We start from the raw sequence: 19,398 nt of genomic DNA on the forward strand, positions 1-19,398 counted from the left end.
CTCACCTGCCTCCTGAGAAATCTGTATGCAGCTCAGGAAGCAACAGTTAGAACTGGACATGGAACAACAGACTGGTTCCAAATAGGAAAAGGAGTTCATCAAGGCTGTATATTGTCACCCTGCTTATTTAACTTATATGCAGAGTACATCATGAGAAACGCTGGGCTGGAAGAAGCACAAGCTGGAATCAAGATTGCCAGGAGAAATATCAATCACCTCACATATGCAGATGACACCGCCCTTATGGCAGAAAGTGAAGAGGAACTAAAAAGCCTCTTGATGAAAGTGAAAGAGGAGAGTCAAAAAGTTGGCTTAAAGCTCAACATTCAGAAAATGAAGATTGTGGCGTCTGGTCCCATCACTTCATGGGAAATAGCTGGGGAAACAGTGGAAACAGTGACAGACTTTATTTTGGGGGGCTCCAAAATCACTGCAGGTGGTGACTGCAGCCATGAAATTAAAAGACGCTTACTCCTTGGAAGAAAAGTTATGACCAACCTAGATAGCATATTGAAAAGCAGAGACATTACTTTGCCAACAAAGGTCCATCTAGTCAAGGCTATGGTTTTTCCAGTAGTCATGTATGGATGTGAGAGTTGGACTGTGAAGAAAGCTGAGTACCAAAGAACTGATGCTTTTGAACTGTGGTGTTGGAGAAGACTCTTGAGAGTCCCTTGGACTGCAAGGAGATCCAACCAGTCCATTCTAAATGAGATCAGCCCTGGGATTTCTTTGGAAGGACTGATGCTAAAGCTGAAACTCCAATACTTTGGCCACCTCATGTGAAGAGTTGACTCATTGGAAAAGACTGATGCTGGGAGAGATTGGGGGCAGGAGGAGAAGGGGACGACAGAGGATGAGATGGCTGGATGGCATCACTGACTCGATGGACGTGAGTCTGAGTGAACTCTGGGAATTGGTGATGGACAAGGAGGCCTGGTGTGCTGCGATTCATGGGTTTGCAAAGAGTCGGACACGACTGATCGACTGAACTGAACTGAACTGAAGGGTTTATCCATTGCACTCTCTGCGAAAATATTTTAAACTTGTTTAAGGCACAAAATCTCTAGTTAAAAGCTCAGTTCTGGTGGCTTTTGCAAAGGAGTAAGAGAATATATACTTGAAATTCACACATTTCATAGCCTGCGACAAACACAAAGGGAAAGGATGACCGAACAGAAAAAGGTGGTCTTTCTGTTTTCTTCTCCTTCTTTCCTCTGTAAACAAGTGCTTTCTAAGCAGCTATTACAGGTCCTGGATCTGGTCTGAGGCGCTTGGGATCTGGCACTTGGGAAGGACTGAGCTAGGGAGATCATGTTTGCAGAATGGACCCACCCCTTCCCTGCAGCTCAGTCACAAATTATGTTTTCTCTTGTCCTGAATTTTTCTGTGGCATGAACAACAGCAAAAGCACACCCTTGGCTGGGCCAGGGATGCTGGGGCACACGTTGGAAAGAGTCCAAGCTGGGGATTCTGGAGGAAAACACGTCTCCTCGGATGACTCAGGAAACCACACCCTGCCTCTGCCCCTGCTGCTCTGCAGGCGCTGGTCTGCACATGGCTCACCATCCCCTCTCCTGCCCTCTCCCACCATGTGGCTGAATTCAGCAGGATTAGGGACAGTGGTTCGTTGTGAGAAGCACTGGCAGTCCCTGGCTCCTGTCCACCTACGTTCCTCCCATGCAAATGTTCTCCAAAAGATAGCCAAGTGGCTGCTGGAGATGGTGTTTTGTCCTTATTTCCACCATCTCTAACTTCCCATCCCTTCCCCATCTCAGATGCTGGACGTCACATCTGGCGGGCAGGTGGACTCCATCTCAGCTCCAGACAAGAGCGGCTTTGACTCTGGTCCTGCCCTCTCCAGCTCCTGCCCTCTGTTTACCAGTCACTTCTCCTTAAAATAGGATGTGAGGTGGCTCCCACCCTAAGGGGAGGAGGCTGGAAAGGGTTTTACTGAGAAAACCCTCGAGACAGGAGCTTTCAGAGTATCTTCAAGGTATTTTCAGGTGGGGAGATGAAAAGTTCCTTGAAGAGCCAATGTAAGCTTGAAGGGAAGTATTCCAGCAAAGCTGGTTGCAGTGAAATTTTCACCCAAGGCCAGATTGTGCAGGGCTGGGCTTAGCCAAAGACCTGCTTGTAATGCTAATCAAGCAGAATCCTTGAAGAGTGGAAGGAGGAAATGTGGGAGACTCTGAGAGGGGCTAAGAACTGTGGTCTGGCTTCCTCCCTGAGCTGGTGTCTCTGGATATCTAGTGGGGGCTCAAAACCAACTCTTTGAACACTTGGAATTATCAGAAGATCAATCGAGATCACATATACGGAAGTGCTTTCGTCATCTGTAAAATGCTGCAGTCAAGGGCAGGATCTTTTTAATTAAGGTGAATTTTTATCTTGACCTTGAAGGGTAAGAGTGGAGTAAAGAAGGCAGGAAAGGATGAAAGTATTATATGTCAAGTGCTTTCAAAATGTGGATCTTGTTTAATTTCTACAGTCTTTAAGTAGGAATTCTTATTCCATGATTTATCAGACTCGGGAAATTCAGTTTTTAGTTTACACATTCCAGAAACATACTAGATTGGGTGCTAGAATGAAGAAAACTGCCCAGACAGTCCTCTCAGGCTGTTCTTTGTAGTCTCGTTCCATAAATGCTTACTGAGTGCTTGCTTCCCAGTCATCTGACAAATGAGGACAGTGGTGTGACACAGCCAAGTCCTCACCAGCTGGGTGACCTTGGCCACGTCCCTTTATCCTCCTGCACTTTCATTTCTTTATGTGTAAAAATGGGAATAATAAAATGGTCTTCCAAGTCTGCTGTGAGGAGTCCCTGAGACTCAGGCACATAGTAGGGACTTAATAAAGCCAGCGATCAGGAGTTTTCCTTTACGGTATAGATCTGGGATTCTTCCCTGATTGATACACCCCCTAGGGGGGCATTTTGGAAATGGAGAGCAGCAATTTTTATTGTTCCAAGGATCGTGCATGCCGCTGGTGTGTCGGGAGGGGGCCAGGATGCCTGAGCCCTGTTCCGGCTGGGGCGGTCCTGCAGAGCAAGGCACAGGGAAGAAGTGTCTGCATCTCTCCAGGCTTTAAAACATCTCCCCAGGCTAAAGAACACAAACGCATTCAAGAATGCTTCAACAGTTTAAAGGACAAGTTTTTACAAGACGTTGCGTGAAATCCCAGTAATTTAGGAAAAAAGGGTTTTTACAGCTAGAGAGGCTTAAATAGAAGAAACATTCTGTCTTGAGATTATTGACCAATTCTCCCACTCAAGCACTAACCAGGCCCCCTCCAGCTTAGCTTCTGAGACCTGGTGCCTTCAGGGTGGTATGACTATAACCAGTTTCTCTCTTATATGCATCCAACTCATCTTCTACCATCGAGTTTACAACTCCATATTTACCAGTTGAAAAGGGCTTCCAACAGTCTGTAAAAGCAATCACTCCTCACATCTTGTCAGAGATTGAGGACAAAGCTGTATTAAATGAGTGGCGCTATGTGACACGCAGAACTCTTGCTAAATTTCATAACTAAAAATTTCCAAAATATTCAAAATTCTGGCTATTCAAAACAATTTAATATTTTATTTTGTCCTAATGATAAGAGATTCGTGTTCTGAAAGTTACACATTAAATGTATTTATTTGGGGGTTGTTTATTGTTTTCCATTTTTATGATGATAGAGTTTTCAGTTGACCACACAGCCTTTCTAAAGCCTCTAGTGTTGTTGCTATTATTCGTTTTCTCCATCTAGATGCTACGTCCTGTCTTCCCTCCAAGGAAGTCCTTGAGCCTGGCTGTGTGCCTCAGGAGGTACTGAACTTTCAAGGCAGGAGATGTGTTTTCTGGGGTACTCTGGGCTGCCCTGTCATAGGTCACACCACAGGAATTATCTGGACACCACTCTTCTAGAGAAGGCCCAGCTTCTCCATGAGGCTGTTCTCCATTTGTCTTGACATAGTCACCAAATTTCAGTTCAGGTTATTTCCCTTTCTCTTATCACTTGTGAATTAGGTAGATCTATTTATACTAACCCTGATGCTGGTTTTTAATGTAGGGTCCACTCAGCCTCTGGCTCTTCATTTTCCTGGGCGTCTTATACCTTTTTGCATCAGGCATCATGCCTTGTTCTTCTTTAAGACAAATCAATACATTATATGAATAAATAGGAGTCAGAGTCTCACTGTCTGTCCCTTCACTACCTCATCTAATGCTGTCAGGCCAGACCACTGACATACTGAAATCTGTGCTATTGAATTATGAATTATTTTCCTTTACACTATGGGTGGGAGCTTTCATATATACATGCATATATATTAAAATCATGTATGTTGGCATGTTTTACTACCTAAAAACTTCAGGATAGTAAAGGGAACACTTCTTAAAAAAGACTTAAGGAAATTTAGCTTAAAAGAGAACTCTCCATAGCAGCATGGATATGCCAGTTACACAAATTTCAGATTCACTTTAAATATTTATTATAAAAAGGGAAGTCTCTTGTGTATGAGGGCTGGAAGCCTAGGACCTGGAAGATTCCAAATTACATCCAGTCTGTGGGACTGAAGACTCCTATCGTGGCCTGAGGTCTCCCCAGGTCAGGTCTCCTCCCTGCTCTGCCTGCTGCCCTCTCCTGCTTCACTCCACCTCCCACCCCCCCAACCCCTCAGGCTCCTCTTTGCTCATCCACAGAAAGGAGGGGCTTTCGAGACAGACCACGGGCCCTTCACATTTGGAACAAACAGATGCAGTCCGTCTCTGTCCTCTCACGAGGCTTGGTGAGTGGTTGGTAGGGTTACAGGCAGCTCTTTACATCATGCATCCTGCATCACTGTTTTGGTACACTTTGAAGTCCAATCCCAAAGAAAGGCAATGCCAAAGAATGCTCAAACTACTGCACAACTGCACTCATCTCACACGCTAGGAAGTAATGCTCAAAATTTTCCAAGCCAGGCTTCAACAGTATGTGAACTGTGAACTTCCAGATGTTCAAGTTGGATTTAGAAAAGGCAAAGGAACAAGAGATCAAATTGCCAACATCCGTTGGATCATTGAAAAAATGAGAGAGTTCCAGAAAAACGTCTACTTCCTTCTGCTTTATTGACTATGTCAAAGCCTTTGACTGTGTGGATAACAACAAACTGTGGAAAATTCTTCAAGAGATGGGAATACCAGACCACCTGACCTGCCTCCTGAGAAATCTGTATGCTGGTCAAGAAGCAACAGTTAGAACTAGACATGGAACAACAGACTGGTTCCAAATAGGAACAGGAGTACGTCAAGGTGGTATATTGTCACCCTGCTTATTTAACTTATATGCAGAATACATCACGTGAAATGCCGGGCTGGATGAAGCACAAGCTGGAGTCAAGATTGCTGGGAGAAATATCAATAACCTCAGATATGCAGATGACACCACCCTTATGGCAGCAAGTGAAGAAGAATTAAAGAGTCTCTTGATGAAACTGAAAGAGGAGAGTGAAAAAGTTGGCTTAAAAATCAACACTCAGAAAACTAAGATCATGGCATCTGGTCCCATCACTTCACGGCAAATAGAAGGGGAAACAGTAGAAACAGTGACTTTATTTTGGGGGGCTCCAAAATCACTGCAGATGGTGACTGCAGCCATGAAATTAAAAGACGCTTTCTCCTTGGAAGAAAAGTTATGAACAACCTAGACAGCATATTCAAAAGCAGAGACATTACTTTGCCAACAAAGGTCTGTCTAGTCAAAGCTATGGTTTTTCTAGTGGTCATGTATGGATGTGAGAGTTGGACTACAAGAAAGCTGAGTGCTGAAGAATTGATGCTTTTGAACTGTGGTGTTGGAGAAGACTCTTGAGAGTCCCTTGGACTGCAAGGAGATCCAACCAGTCCATCCTAAAGGAAATCAGTCCTGAATATTCATTGGAAGGACTGATGCTGAAGCTGGCTCCAGTACTTTGGCCACCTGATGTGAAGAACTGACTCATTTGAAAAGACTCTGATGTTGGGAAAGATTAAAGGCGGGATGAGAAGGGGACAACACATGATGAGATGGTTGGATGGCATCACTGACTTAATGGACATGAGTTTGAGTAAGCTCCAGGAGTTGATGATGGACAGGAAATCCTGGCATGCTACAGTCCATGGGGTTGCAAAGAGTTGAACATGACTGAGCGACTGAACTAAACTGAAGTCATAGAATGGCTGAGACAGGAAGGATGACTGCTGGGTGCTTCCCAACCATCAATGTTTGGAGGAACATTGTCCAGAGAATAGTACCACATCCTGCCTATGTCACCAAGAGGCTGTTACAAGCACAGAATCTAGATCTCAACTGCCCTGTACTCCCTACTGGGCAAACTAATCACTCTGTACCTCTGTTTTCTCAATCTGTAAACTAGGTATAATCATGGCACCTACCTTGTAGGATTATTATAAAACTTTGATGAATTCATCCATAAATAGTGAGTAAGCATTATAGAATTGCTGGATACCCATGGCTTAATTAACATTTTCTTGAGATCAATTCTCTTTAAAAAAAAAAAAAACTTATGTAGCTCCACTATAAGAAGTAGTTCTCCATAACAGCACAGATTGAATGTGCTAGTTATACATTTTTCACTTCTGAATAGACACACAACTATTACCGTGAATATTACACAACTATGCCAGTGTGCACTTCACACCCTGGGATGGCAGATAAATCTGGTCCCTCTGATGCCCACAGGGAAGGTCCATTTCGAGTCCTCAGCCCCCAGGGCCCAGGTGGGGCAGACACTCCTGAGTAGCTCTTGGGTAACTGACCTGACAATTGAGGTAACGCAGTCCTGGGGCTTGTACAGGGCACCTGCCTGCCTCCCCCTCCACTGCCTCTGGATTCATCACCACTCTGCTGCCAAGGCGCTGCCAGGGAGACTGGAATTCTTTTTTTGCTGAAATCATGTGTTTTGGAGTTATTTGGCTTGTCTCACACCCGCCTCTAGTGGGGGTGGCTGTGGAAATCACGCTCTGGCAGATAATTAAAATTTCAAGTGAGCGAGGAGCCAGGAGGCCCGCCTCTTCTTCATAGGAGATATAGTCATCAGCTAGAGGAGAGGGCCTAAGGGGGCTTGGGGCTTCAGCCTGGCCACCCTCCGCTCCACTTCTGCCTGCAGCCTGGTCTTGCCCCTGGAAAGGGGTGCTTCCTTCCCATCCAGCCTGCCCATGGCCCTTTCTGCCTCTCCTGATGAAAGCCCCTTGGTGGTTCTCAGGGCCTAACCAACGGTTCTTGAGTTGAGGTCCCCAGAGCAGCTGCAGCATCACCCAGGAACATGTTAAAACAGTAGATTCTTTTTTTTTAATATTCATTTATTTATTTGGCTTCACTGGGTCTTAGTTGTGGCACACGAGATCTTTAGTTGTGGCATGAGGGCTCTAGTTCCCTGACCAGGAATCGAACCCGGGCTCCATGCACTGGAAGTGAGGAGTCTTAGACACTGGACCACCAGGATAGTCCCCAAAAAGCAGATTCTTGACTCCATTCCAGTTCTATTGACTCAGAGACTCAGGGATGGTACTCAAAAATCTGTGTATATCAACCTCCCCAGATGATTCTGATGCTTGTTAAAGGAGGAGAACTCCTGCCCTAGACAACATCCAGCCTCATCAGCTGAGCACGCAGGGCCCTTACGATCTGGCACTGGCTCTGCCTGCAGCATGACAGTGTCTCTAATCTGGACTCCAACCAGACTCGGGGGCAGCTTCTGGGCTGGCGTTTACTCTTGTCCTTGGGCAAGTCCCTTCAGCATCCTGGTGCCCTGCCTCTCTGCCTCTACTGTCACTTGCAGCAGTGCTTAGCCTTGAAACGGGATTGCAGTGAAATGTGGCTGGCTTGGGGCCTGATGCGGAGCGATTCAGTGACCACTGTTCATTGAATGACTGCTCTGTGCCTGGTGCTGTTTGAGTCACTGGGGTAAATCAATGCACAAAGCAAAGATCCCTGCCCTCATGGAGTGTATGTTCTACCCTGGGAAAATAAAGACCACAAGCAGAAAAATCCACCATAAATCAGGGAGGTCAGCAAAGGAGACCCTTGAGCGGGGACTTGAAGGAAGAAGGGCATCACTTGTGGATACCTGGGGAGGACGGCCCTGAGACGCAGACACCCAGTGAGAGCAGGGGCCCTCGGAAGGGGCAGGGGCACAGCTGGCTGCTGCAGCAACAGGTGCGAGGAGAGGGAGCCTGGCACAGAAGGTGTCAGAAAGGGCACAGGCCCAGATTTCATGGGCCTGCGTACTCAGATGCTCGGTCTTCTTTGTGACTTAGCGACCCCATGGACTGTAGCCCGCCAGGCTCCTCCGTCCATGGGGTTCTTCAAGCAAGAATACTGGAGCGGGCTGCCATTTCCTGCTCCAGGGGATCTTCCCGACCCCCAGGGATGGAATCCACTTCTCTTATGTCTCCTGCATTGGCACATGGGTTGTTTACCAGGTAGCGCCACCTGGAAAGCCCTTTGTGGGCCTGGTAGGGCTACAATTAGAACTAAGAGTTTTCTCTGCGTGCAAGGGGAGCTCTTGGGAATTTAGTTTTAAGCCGAAAAATGACCTCAATCAGACTTATACAGGCAGACCTCCTTTTATTGCACTTTGCTTTTTGGTGTGCTTCCCAGATGCTAAGTGTTTTACAAGTTGAAGGTCTGTGGCAAACGTGTGGTGAGCAAGTCTCTTGACACCATTTTTCTGACAGCGTTTGCTACTTCCTGACCCTGTCTCACATTTTGGTAATTCTCGAAATATTTCAGACTTTTTCTTTGTTATTACATTTATATTGGTGACCTGTGATCTTTGATTTCACATTGCAAAAAGATTAGGACTCGCTGGAGACTCAGATGATGATTAGTGTTTTTTTAGTAATAAGGTACTTTTCATTAAGGTATGCACTTTGCTTTTTTAGACATATGCACACTTAATAGACTTCAGGCAAGAATACTGGAGTGGGCTGCCATTTCCCTCTCCAGGGAATCTTCCCAACCAGCGATCGAACCCAGGCCTCCTGCGTTGCAGGTGGAGTCTTTACCGTCTGAGCCACCAGGGAAGCCCAATCAGGGTAGTGCAAACACAACTTTTCTATGCACCAGGAAACCTTTTAAAAAGTTCATGTGACTCACTTTATTGACATACTTGCTTTGTTGTGCCGTCTGGAGCCCAGCCGGAGACATCTCTGAGGCCTGGCTGTGTTTGAAAAGACTCATCGTGGTCACCGTGTGGAATGAGTGCTGTGTAGGTTCCAGGGCAGTGGCAGGCGGGCGCCTTAGGCACTGCTGAAGATTCAAGTCAAAGATGGTGGCCTTAGGGCAAGAAGTCGTGGGACCCTGCATTGGTTTCGGGCGAAGCACTAGGATTCTCTGACAGCTGGATCCAAGGAAAGTGACCAGCAGTAGGAAGTCAGGGATGGCTCCAAGGTCGTGGTTGAGCTGATGGAAGATGGGGGTGAGTGCAAAGGGAGCCAGAGAAGGCTGTGAACGGGGTTTTGAGGGAAGATCTGAGCTACGGTTAGACAGATTGAGTTTGTCTACTAGGTTGTCAGGTGGAGCTGTTGAGTAGACATTTAGAAAAAGAGGTCAGAGTTCAGCAAAGTGTTTGGAAGATGTGAACTTTGGAGTTGAAAGACACCGAGACATTAAAGCCTTCAGGCTGACAGCTCCACAGGAAGGAATATTGGGATAAAAGAAGCTGAGCCCTGGGCACCAGGGACGTTCAGAAGAGGGAAAGGAGAGCAAAGGAGGCTGAGAGGAGAGACCAAGGTAAGGGGACCGGGAGAGCAGAGCATGGCGGGAAGTGGGGAATGCACAAAGCCCATCTGTCAAGGGGCAGATAGAGGAGGCGGAGTGTGGATCTGGCCATGTAGACGGTGGTGACCGTGACAGAGCAGCTGGCAGAGGGCTGGGGCAAAAGCCTGACCACAGTGGGTTTAAGGTGAAGGGAAGAGGACAGAAACCACAAACGTAGATAGCGGGTCCCTCGTGACCCTCACAGCAAAGAGGAAACAGAGAAGAGAGGTAGCTAGAGGTGGCGAGATAGGGTGCAGGCGGTGAGATCTAGGTAAAAAGTGGACATGAAAGTGAATGTCATTCAGTCATGTCCAACTCTTTGTGACCCCTGGGACTATACAGTTCATGGAATTCTCGAGGCCAGAATACTGGAAAGGGTAGCCTTTCCCTTCTCATGGGGATCTTCCCAACCCAGTGATCAAACCCAGGTCTCCCACATTACAGTTGAGCCACAAAGGAAGCCCAAGAATACTGGAGTGGGTAGCCTTTCCCTTCTCCTGGGGCTCTTCCCAACCGAGGTATTGAACCAGGGTCTCCTGCCTTGCAGGCAGATTCTTTACCAACTGCTCTCAGGGAAACCATGAGATCTGGGTACCATGTGGGTATTTGCAAACCAGACATTCAGAGTTAGTGGTGATGGCACCCAGGGGAGGCAAGCGCTGTGGCGGGGGTGTGTGTGAGTGGCCAGGGGCAGGGAGGAGGAAGCTCACTCTCACATCTCCATCAGCAGCTAACCGTCTCCTCACCTCATACCCCTTGCACAGTCCCAGTAAAAACACTGGGCCAGCTCTGCAAACACAACAAATTCAGGAAATTTAGGGCAGAAGCTGGTCATGGCCACTTTTAACAGCTCCTCAGGTGATGGCTCAGAGGATAAAGGATCCACCTGCAGTGCAGATTCCTTCCCTGGGTTGGGAAGATCCCCTGGAGTAGGTAATGGCAACCCATTCCAGTGTTCTTGCCTGGAAAACTCTATGGACAGAGGAGCCTGGCAGGCTGTAGTCCATGGGGTTGCAAACAGCTGGACATGACAGCACAGTTGTCTTGGATCAGGTGATTCTATGAGTACCCCCATTAATCTAGAACCTTCTCTGCCTGCTAAACTCCTGCTTCTTCAAAATCCAGTTCAGCTGAGAAACTTCTGTAGGTATTTTTGAAGCAGGAAAGTCAAGAGCCCAGATGAAGGGGTTAGGGGAGGGTGCCCCTGGGAAGACACGTGGCATTCTCTATTCTTCAGTAGCCAGGGACGCTCGGAAAATGATTGTTGTTAGGTTTAGAAACTGTGTCTGGGAGACCCTTTGGGGTTTTCTGATTCTGTAGGATCTGTGCCCTTCATGGTCTTTGATTGAGTTATTTTATATCTCTGTAAGCTGTAGAAAACAGACAGTAAAGCAAATGATTCTTGTCCACATCGATGCAAGTGAATTTTGCTGTGGAGGCGCAATTGATTTCTGTCACAGAGAAGGCGGATTTGCATCCACTGACAAATTCATGGCAGCATTCCTGATTGCCAATTCAAGTCTGCTCCTTGGATTCTCCTTGAGCCTGTTTTGATATCTTCCTTGTTCCCTTGTGATTAATCAACTAAATCATATCTTTGACACAAATTCATTTTGCATTTGTATGAAAGTCATGATTTTGCCTGTTAAAAAGTGATCCTTTAACACTTGTTTAATTTGAAAATGATGGCTAGTGGTGATAAGTAAGGAATGGGGGTGGGAATAGAGAGACAGCAAAGAAAGTATGTTTGGGTTCCAAGGGATAAAATCTTATCCAAACTAGTCCAACTAAAGGGAGTTGTACTAGAAAGATCTAGGGTCCTCTTATGAAACCCAAGAGTAAGCAGAATGGCCAGGACTCATCTAAATTAGGAAGAGGGTAGGGGATTAAGTTTGGCTGCATATAACTGAGATAAAATACATGAGAAATATAAGAGAAGTTCAGAAGCTCAGATCTAGCATGACAACTTCTCAATGTCATAAAAAACTCAGACTGCTACTTTTTTGCTCTGTCATCCTTAGCATGCTTCCAACTGCAAAGTCACCTCAGTGTCTAATATGATCTTTGAAGCTCCAGCCAGTATTTTTGTATTCCAAGCATCTGGAGTGAGGAAGAGAAGGATTCCTTTTTAAGGAAACTTCCAGCAAGACCCACATACCGCTTCTATTGACCACACAAGATTTCAATTGGCCAGAAGTGAGTCAATGACCACACCTAAATAAGATACTCACACTGTGGTTTGTAGATGGAGTTTGGCTACTCTTGACAATTTGGAATGTTTAAAAAACATGAGCAGATATTTAAATACTATAAGATTTGACATTTCTGGCCTCTCTTTAAAAAAGACAAACTCAGAACGTCTGACAACCCCCTTTTTTTAAAGCCCAGTTTGCTCCACCCCTTCTGGTTACTTGTAGGCTGTGTGACTTTGAACTCCAGCTTTTCTGAGGGAGGAGTTGATGGGCCCAGATCTCCTGGAACAATATACACTTCTGGCCCAGCCATGCCGGCCACTGGGAGAAGGGGTTGGCAGCCATGGCCGTCAGGCGGTTCTCAAGGTCAGGTTTGGTGCAGTCGGTCTGTTGCATATGAGACTTCATCTTCATTGGCACCCTGGGGAGTGTTGTCAGACAGCCCTAAGCTGCCAGAGCTTTAAGCTACTCTTTTCTGAATATTACTGAATGCCACAGCTATTGCACTTCAAACCCCATTTTACCAGTGTTTCTCTCAACGTGTGGCACAGAGATTTCCTGGGGAATGTGTTTAAACTGTCCACTCCTAGGCCTGGTTCCAGAACAGCAGAATGAAGCTCTCTAGGTGGGACCAAGGACTCTACATTTCAGCAGTCTCTCCAGGGCCTTCTGAACACTTCAATTTGGGAGTGAGGGCATTACACAAGCCCCGCAGTTAGGAGTGGGAGCCTGAGTCTGCTCCCCTGGGCTGTCCAGGGGAGGCAGAGAGTGAGCAGAAGCTCTTTCATCAGGAGGCTGCTGGCCCCTATAGGGCTCTCTATCAAAGGCAGTTGGAGGCCACTGGGCATCTCCTGCTACAGGGTTAACCCTGGGCTGCACAGAGGGGTCCTCTCTTAACTGTCTATTTCACTTAGCAGCGGGGAAGGGGAGGAACAGACAGCGAGCCTGGGGAAGAGAGTGGTCATGCCAGCTTCCCCTCCTCCCTTCCATCCCAGGCCGAGCTCACTCTCTGAGGCTGTTTCCTCCCCGTTATGTGGCAGTTATTATCATAATGGGTGACCCCGGTTTCATGCTGTCTAAATGCTATCAGTTTTCATGGTATCTATCCCTCCTGCTTCTGCGATCATCACTTTCCTTTGCTGGGCGTGCTTTCCACAGGCGCAGTGCTCCAGGGTGGCCCAATGAGAGCCTGAATTGAGGACTTGGTTGGAAACCATGGGGGAAAGGGGACATTCTTCTCCCTGGCTGGGAGTTGTGGGGATGTCGCCTGGGCCAACTTGTCCCTTCAAAGGGCAGTTCTGCCTGGGAAGGGCGCCAGCGTGGGGGAAAGCAGGCCTGAGAGAAAAGAGGCCGAGGAAGCGTCAGATGACATCCTGTAAGCCCCCGCCTCAAAGCCAGGCCCACTCCAGTGTGACCGTGCCAACGGATTCCTGTCTCCTGCTAAAGTTAACCTGAGCTGATTTCCTCTTGTGGAGGGAGTGACAGAGGGCCCCATACAAGCAGCAGCTGCCAAGTCTGAAACCTGCATTTGCTGCTGAATGCAGCATGGCTGCCACACACTGAGTGCTTGGACACTGCTTTGGATCTCCTTTGGCTTTTTATAATTTGTACTCGATATTAGCTCTTTTATTATTTCACTCCTTACTGCTCTACCGGTGGTAACAGCTGGCAGAGTTAAATGCGTGTGCAGGAAAAAGCTTTCATGTCAGTGACAACGCTTTCCTAATCGGCTGCCTCGAGTGCTGGGTTAGGAAATCAGTGGGAAACAGTGCGGGGTTTGATTAGCAATGTCTGCCATGGAGGCTGCACTCCACTGTGGGTGTGCATCTTACATTCTCACCGTGTGTGAATTATTCCTTTTTTTGGTGTCAGTTGTTCCAAATCAATAAAAGGGAATTTTAGTGGTTGTGTCCCCCGTGATTTCTCAAGTTGGGGCCACTTCTCAGCCCAGTTCAGAAACTGGAGTGTGGGAAGATTTATGGCCAGAGGTGACCGAGAGAATTTGCAAAGGACTTGGGGGCGATGGCCAGAAGTCGCATTTAGTGTCTGCCACTTGCTGGGTGATTCTGGGCAATCACTTTCCCTCCCCCAGCACCAGAGACTGAACCTGCAGTGAGAGGAACTTGAACCAGGAGGACTGGAGAGGTCTCTTTACTTGTGGGCAAGAGGCATTCCTGGTGCTGTCTTGCTTCCAGTCTTGATGCTCTGGTGACATTTACCCAGATGTCACTCTCCAAACACACTGCTTTGCCTCTGTCCCTTGGAGGACATTTGTCTCTGTGAAATGCTACCCTGATGCGCTCCTCATCATCCCTCAGCACCCTGCTCAAACATCCCTTCCTCCTCCTTGTTGTCCTCAGATAGAGGGACTAGGAGCCTCTACTTGGCTCGCTGTGCTGTGAGTGGCCAGAAGGCAGGTCCAGGTCTGCTTCAGCTCGCACTCCAGAGCATGGCCTGTGACCTGGCACAGAGCTAGTGTTCAGACAAGGTTTGTTAAATAAATTAGCAAATGACCTCTTTTCAGAGGCATGAAGCTGCTGTGAAATTAAGGGAAAGGCAAGAATCCCCAGGAATCACATACTTTCTATAATTTTTCTCCCACCCTCTCCTCCCTTCTTTAGAATTTTTCTTTAGAATCTCCCTTAGAATTTCCAAGAAGAAAGGGCCTGTGACAGCACTGTCGTCACCTTTGCAGGAGAAAGTCCTGACTCATGGGATTGGCCTGGGCGGGCCAGGGCTCGTGTGGGAAGCCTCTGTCCTCACCTCCAAAGGCTGTGCAGCCAGGACTCTCCAAAGACTCCATCAGAGTCACTGTTTACATGCTAAAGCCTGTTTTTCTCTGAACTTCCTGCAAATTGAACTGGATGTGCTAAATACATAATGAATCTGCTAAACTCTTTAATGAACTTGCAGTACTTATTGATTTCCTCGTTGATTACACATAATTTGCTGAACTGATTTGGCTGTGTGACTTGAAAGGCATTTGGGAGAGATCTGTGCAATTTGTTACTCCATGTGCCCCAGACTTTAAAATGAATACAGAATGATACATTAAAAGAAATCCCAGGGTTGCGATCCCAATTATCTTCAGTGGATGGTAACACATTCAGGGCAGCAATTTTTAAAACTGAATTCTGATTATATGCCAGGCCCTGTGTGAGCTGCTGGGGTTTCCCTGATGAATAGGAGTGCGTTTCTGATCTTGGTGTGCTTATGGTCTATGCGGTGGGGGTGGGGGGTAGACTGATGGGCCTTCAGGTGCTTACAATTTAGAGAGTGGGAGCACAGAGGAGGGGCATGTAAATTCACTTGTGAAGGTCAAGGGCAACTTCAGAGAGAATTTGATCTTTGAGCTGTCTCTTAAAAATTGTGCAGGAGTTTCCAGACATGCCAGGTAGAGTAGACGTCTGCTGCTCTTGTCTGCCCATCTTCCCTCCTGCCTTCTTTGATCATAACATCCAGGTATTCTTTGAGAACTCACCTCCTGCATGTCACCTCCCATGAAGTCCTAGAGGAACCCGGTGTATGGCCCACCCCCAGCCCACAGCCAAGATGTGGGTCCTCCAGACCTTACTGCTGGAACTCCATTTCCCAAAGTATCTTACAAGGACAGAAGGCAGCTGGAACCAAGTCATCCCAAGATGGTCCTTGAATTTCTACTCCTGAGATTCAGCCCTACCTGGATTGTCTCCTTCTCAAATCTCAGTCTCTGAGCTGCTCAATAGCCAGGCTTGGTTTCTGCAGTTCATAATCAAAAGGCCCTAAGTGACAAACCCGGTGTCAAGGGCCCTTGCCTCCACTCACTCTGGGGAAGAATTTCTCCTTCCTTTCTGGCAAGACCATGAGCCCACAGCTATGCCTCTTGTCAGGGATATGTGCCCATGACATATCTTCATCTCCAGCTCTGAGTTGTCCACTGAGCTGGGAACTTGACTGTCCAACTGCTCCACTAACATGGCCACTGGGATACACACAAAGCACCGATCCCTCCATCTCCACTGCCCTGCCCCCTAAACAACCACTTCCTCCCCATCTAAGAAAATGACACCACATCCACCTCTGAGTTCAGCCAGTTGTCATCTGTCTCCTTGGCTCGCTCTCTGCCTGCCCAGCCCCATCCGCCTGCCAGTCATCCTGGATCTACACTCCTTCCCTCACAAGTTCCATACGGACCCATCCTTTTCTTTCTGCATTGATTCCTTTCTATATCAGGACATTCTCTCCCATGGATCCTGTAATAGCTTCTTAAATTCAGTCTTAGAGTCCTCAATCCTATATGCCCTTCTGCTTAACTACCTTCCAAGGCATCTTATTGTGGTTGAGATGCAATTCAAATCTCCCACTGTGATCTTTTGGCACATCTTGCTCCCTTTAAAGGAGAAGGCAATGGCACCCCACTCCAGTACTCTTGCCTGGAGAATCCCATAGATGGAGAAGCCTGGTAGGCTGGGGTCCATGCGGTCATGAAGAGTCTGACACGACTCAGCGACTTCGCTTTCATTTTCACTTTCACCCATTGGAGAAGGAAATGGCAACCCACTCCACTGGAGAATCCCAGGGACAGAGAAATCTGGTGGGCTGCCGTCTATGGGGTCATACAGAGTCGGACACGACTGAAGCGACTTAGCATGCATGCATGCATTGAAGAAGGAAATGGCAACCCACTCCAGTGTTCTTGCCTGGAGAATCCCAGGGACAGTGGAGCCTGGTAGGCTGCCGTCTACGGGGTCACACAGAGTCGGACACGACTGAAGCGACTTAGCAGCAGCAGCAGCAGCTCCACTTAAGGCCCTTCCCGTATCCCTGTGCTCACTTCCTCCTCCTCCTCCCTCATATCCAGCCTGCAGCTGACTGGTCTTCCTGTTCCTGGTACTCACGGAGCATCTCTGGGGCTTTGTGCTGGTGGGTCTCTCTGTCTGGGTGTGTTTACCCCCCATTTTTACCTGGCGGCAGCTTCTCGTCACTCTGAATCAGGGTCTCTGCTCAAAGGTCCTCTCCTTTGAAGTCCACGTTGGTCACACCAGCATCTCCCGCCCCCTGCAACTGCTCCAAGCAGATCCATACAGCTTTGTTTTTTGTATTGCACATTTTGCTGTTAGATATTGTCTGGTTCCTTTGTTCACTTGTGTGGTATCCATCTTCCCTACTGGAATGGGGGCTCCCACAGAGCAATCTCTTGACTCTTTGGCCACTTCTGCATCATTGTAATGCTGCACATAGTGTGTGCTTAAATATTTCTGCCACTCAAGCACAGGAGCAAGTGAGTGAACAGAAGAATGGAGAGCACATGTCTCAGTGCTATATTTGCACCCGCTGTCTCTCCTGCTAGTCCTTGAGGACAAGGACTAGGTCTGTTTTGACTCTCAGTATCCCCAGCACCCCAAAAATAGCTGGCACACAGTAGGTATTCTATGAATGTGTGTTTAAAGGATGCAGAAGTAAATGGCATTTGTGGCAGAGGGAACAAGAGAGGGAAAAATATGGAGGGTTACTTAGTTTATGGCAAGCGGATTTACATGCTCTCTTCTTGGATAGAGCACTGAACACAGCTATTTTTGGAGCAGGAATGTGTGCAGGCACACTCATGCAGTGCTTCAGGGAAAGGGTTAAGAGTGGAGTTTCATCTGATAAAATCTTTGCAGTGAACTCTCCCTTCCCATCTAAAGCAATGCAATGGAAATTACTTCCAAGCATCAGAGTTCACAGGGAAAAAAATTGGGAAAAAAATGGTAGGAGGGGATGTTGAAATTTTGATAAACATCCAGACTTTGTATGATCATGGGTTAAAAGGGGCTTGATGTTCACCTAGGAGTTCTCAAATGTTAGCAAACATTAGAATGGGGATCTTATTTTTTTGGTAATAACTAAATTTCCCTCTTTTTCTTTCTTTCACTGAAGTATAGTTGATTCACAATGTTGTGTTCATTTAAAGTGTACAGAAAAGTGCTTCGGTTACACACACACACACACACACACATATATATATTAGATTCTTTTCCATTATAGGTTATTACAAGATATTGAATATAGTTCCCTGTGCTATACAGTGGGTCCTTGTCACTTGTCTATTTTATGTATAATGGTATGTATCTGTTAATCCCAAACTCCTAGTTTATCCTTCCCCCACTTTGGTAAAGAACCCCCCTACAAAGGCAGGAGATGTAAAAGATGTGGGTTCGATCCCTGGGTTGGGAAGATCCCCTGGAGGAGGGCATGGAAATCCACTCCAGTATTCTTGTCTGGAGAATCCCCATGAGGAGCCTGGTGGGCTACAGTCCATAGGGTCACAGAGCCAGACATGACTGAAGCAATGTAACCCACAAACACACACCTCTTTGGTAAGCATGTTTGTTTTCTGTGTCTGTAAGTCTCTTTATGTTTTTAAAATAAGTTCATTTATATCATTTTTATAGATTCCACAAGTGATTGACATCATATAATATAATGCCATTTGCAGCAACATGGTTGTGTATATGTATCTATATCTATATATCTGTATATATGTATACATACAGTGGAATATTACTCAACCATATATATATATGTGTGTGTGTGCGTATATATTCACATATAGATACATATGTTATATCTTCTTTATCCATAGAATGGAGATTTTGCAAAAGGGGAAGATTCCTGGGGCCCATACCCAGAGGTTCTTGTTCTGTAGATCTGGGCTAACGTTTCAGTCTGTGAATCTGGATAATGGCATTCACACTCTGGTGATTTTTACACAGGTAGTCATCAACCCCTAGGCCAGAGAAACCCTGAACTGAACCAAACCCTATTTGATGTCTTGAAATCTCTCTGTAGCATCCCCTCTGGATGCCCGTCTTTCTATCTGTGATACCCTGGATGGAAACGCACTGTCTTTGGATGTCTAAGACTGTAAGGAAGTTTTATTTCATGTGTGTAGAATGCCATTTGAAGCAGAAGGTATGGCATACACAAAAGCTTTTAAGAAGGAAAGTTGCTAAAGGGTGGTGTAAAGTAGATGGAGCCTTGGATGACAGGGAGTTGTGCAAAGCCTGAACGCTAACATTGCAGGTTGAAGCCAGATCAGGAAGGCCTTGAATGCCAAAATGGTGGGGTTTGGACATTATTATCAGACACTGGGGACCTGTTGAAGAGTTTTTATCAGAGAACACCAGTGCTGGTGGGGTTTGATTGCTATTTGGCATGGCTCAGTCTATTCTAAAGGAAATCAGTCCTGGGTGTTCTTTGGAAGGAATGATGCTAAAGCTGAAACTCCACTACTTTGGCCACCTCATGCGAAGAGTTGACTCACTGGAAAAGACTCTGATGCTGGGAGGGATTGGGGGCAGGAAGAGAAGGGGACGACAGAGGATGAGATGGCTGGATGGCATCACTGACTCGATGGATGTGAATTTGAGTGAACTCCGGGAGTTGGTGATGGACA

The sequence above is a fragment of the Bos taurus genome, chromosome 10 (genome assembly GCF_002263795.3).
Source record: "Bos taurus isolate L1 Dominette 01449 registration number 42190680 breed Hereford chromosome 10, ARS-UCD2.0, whole genome shotgun sequence".
In the NCBI taxonomy this organism is placed as follows: Eukaryota; Metazoa; Chordata; class Mammalia; order Artiodactyla; family Bovidae; genus Bos; species Bos taurus.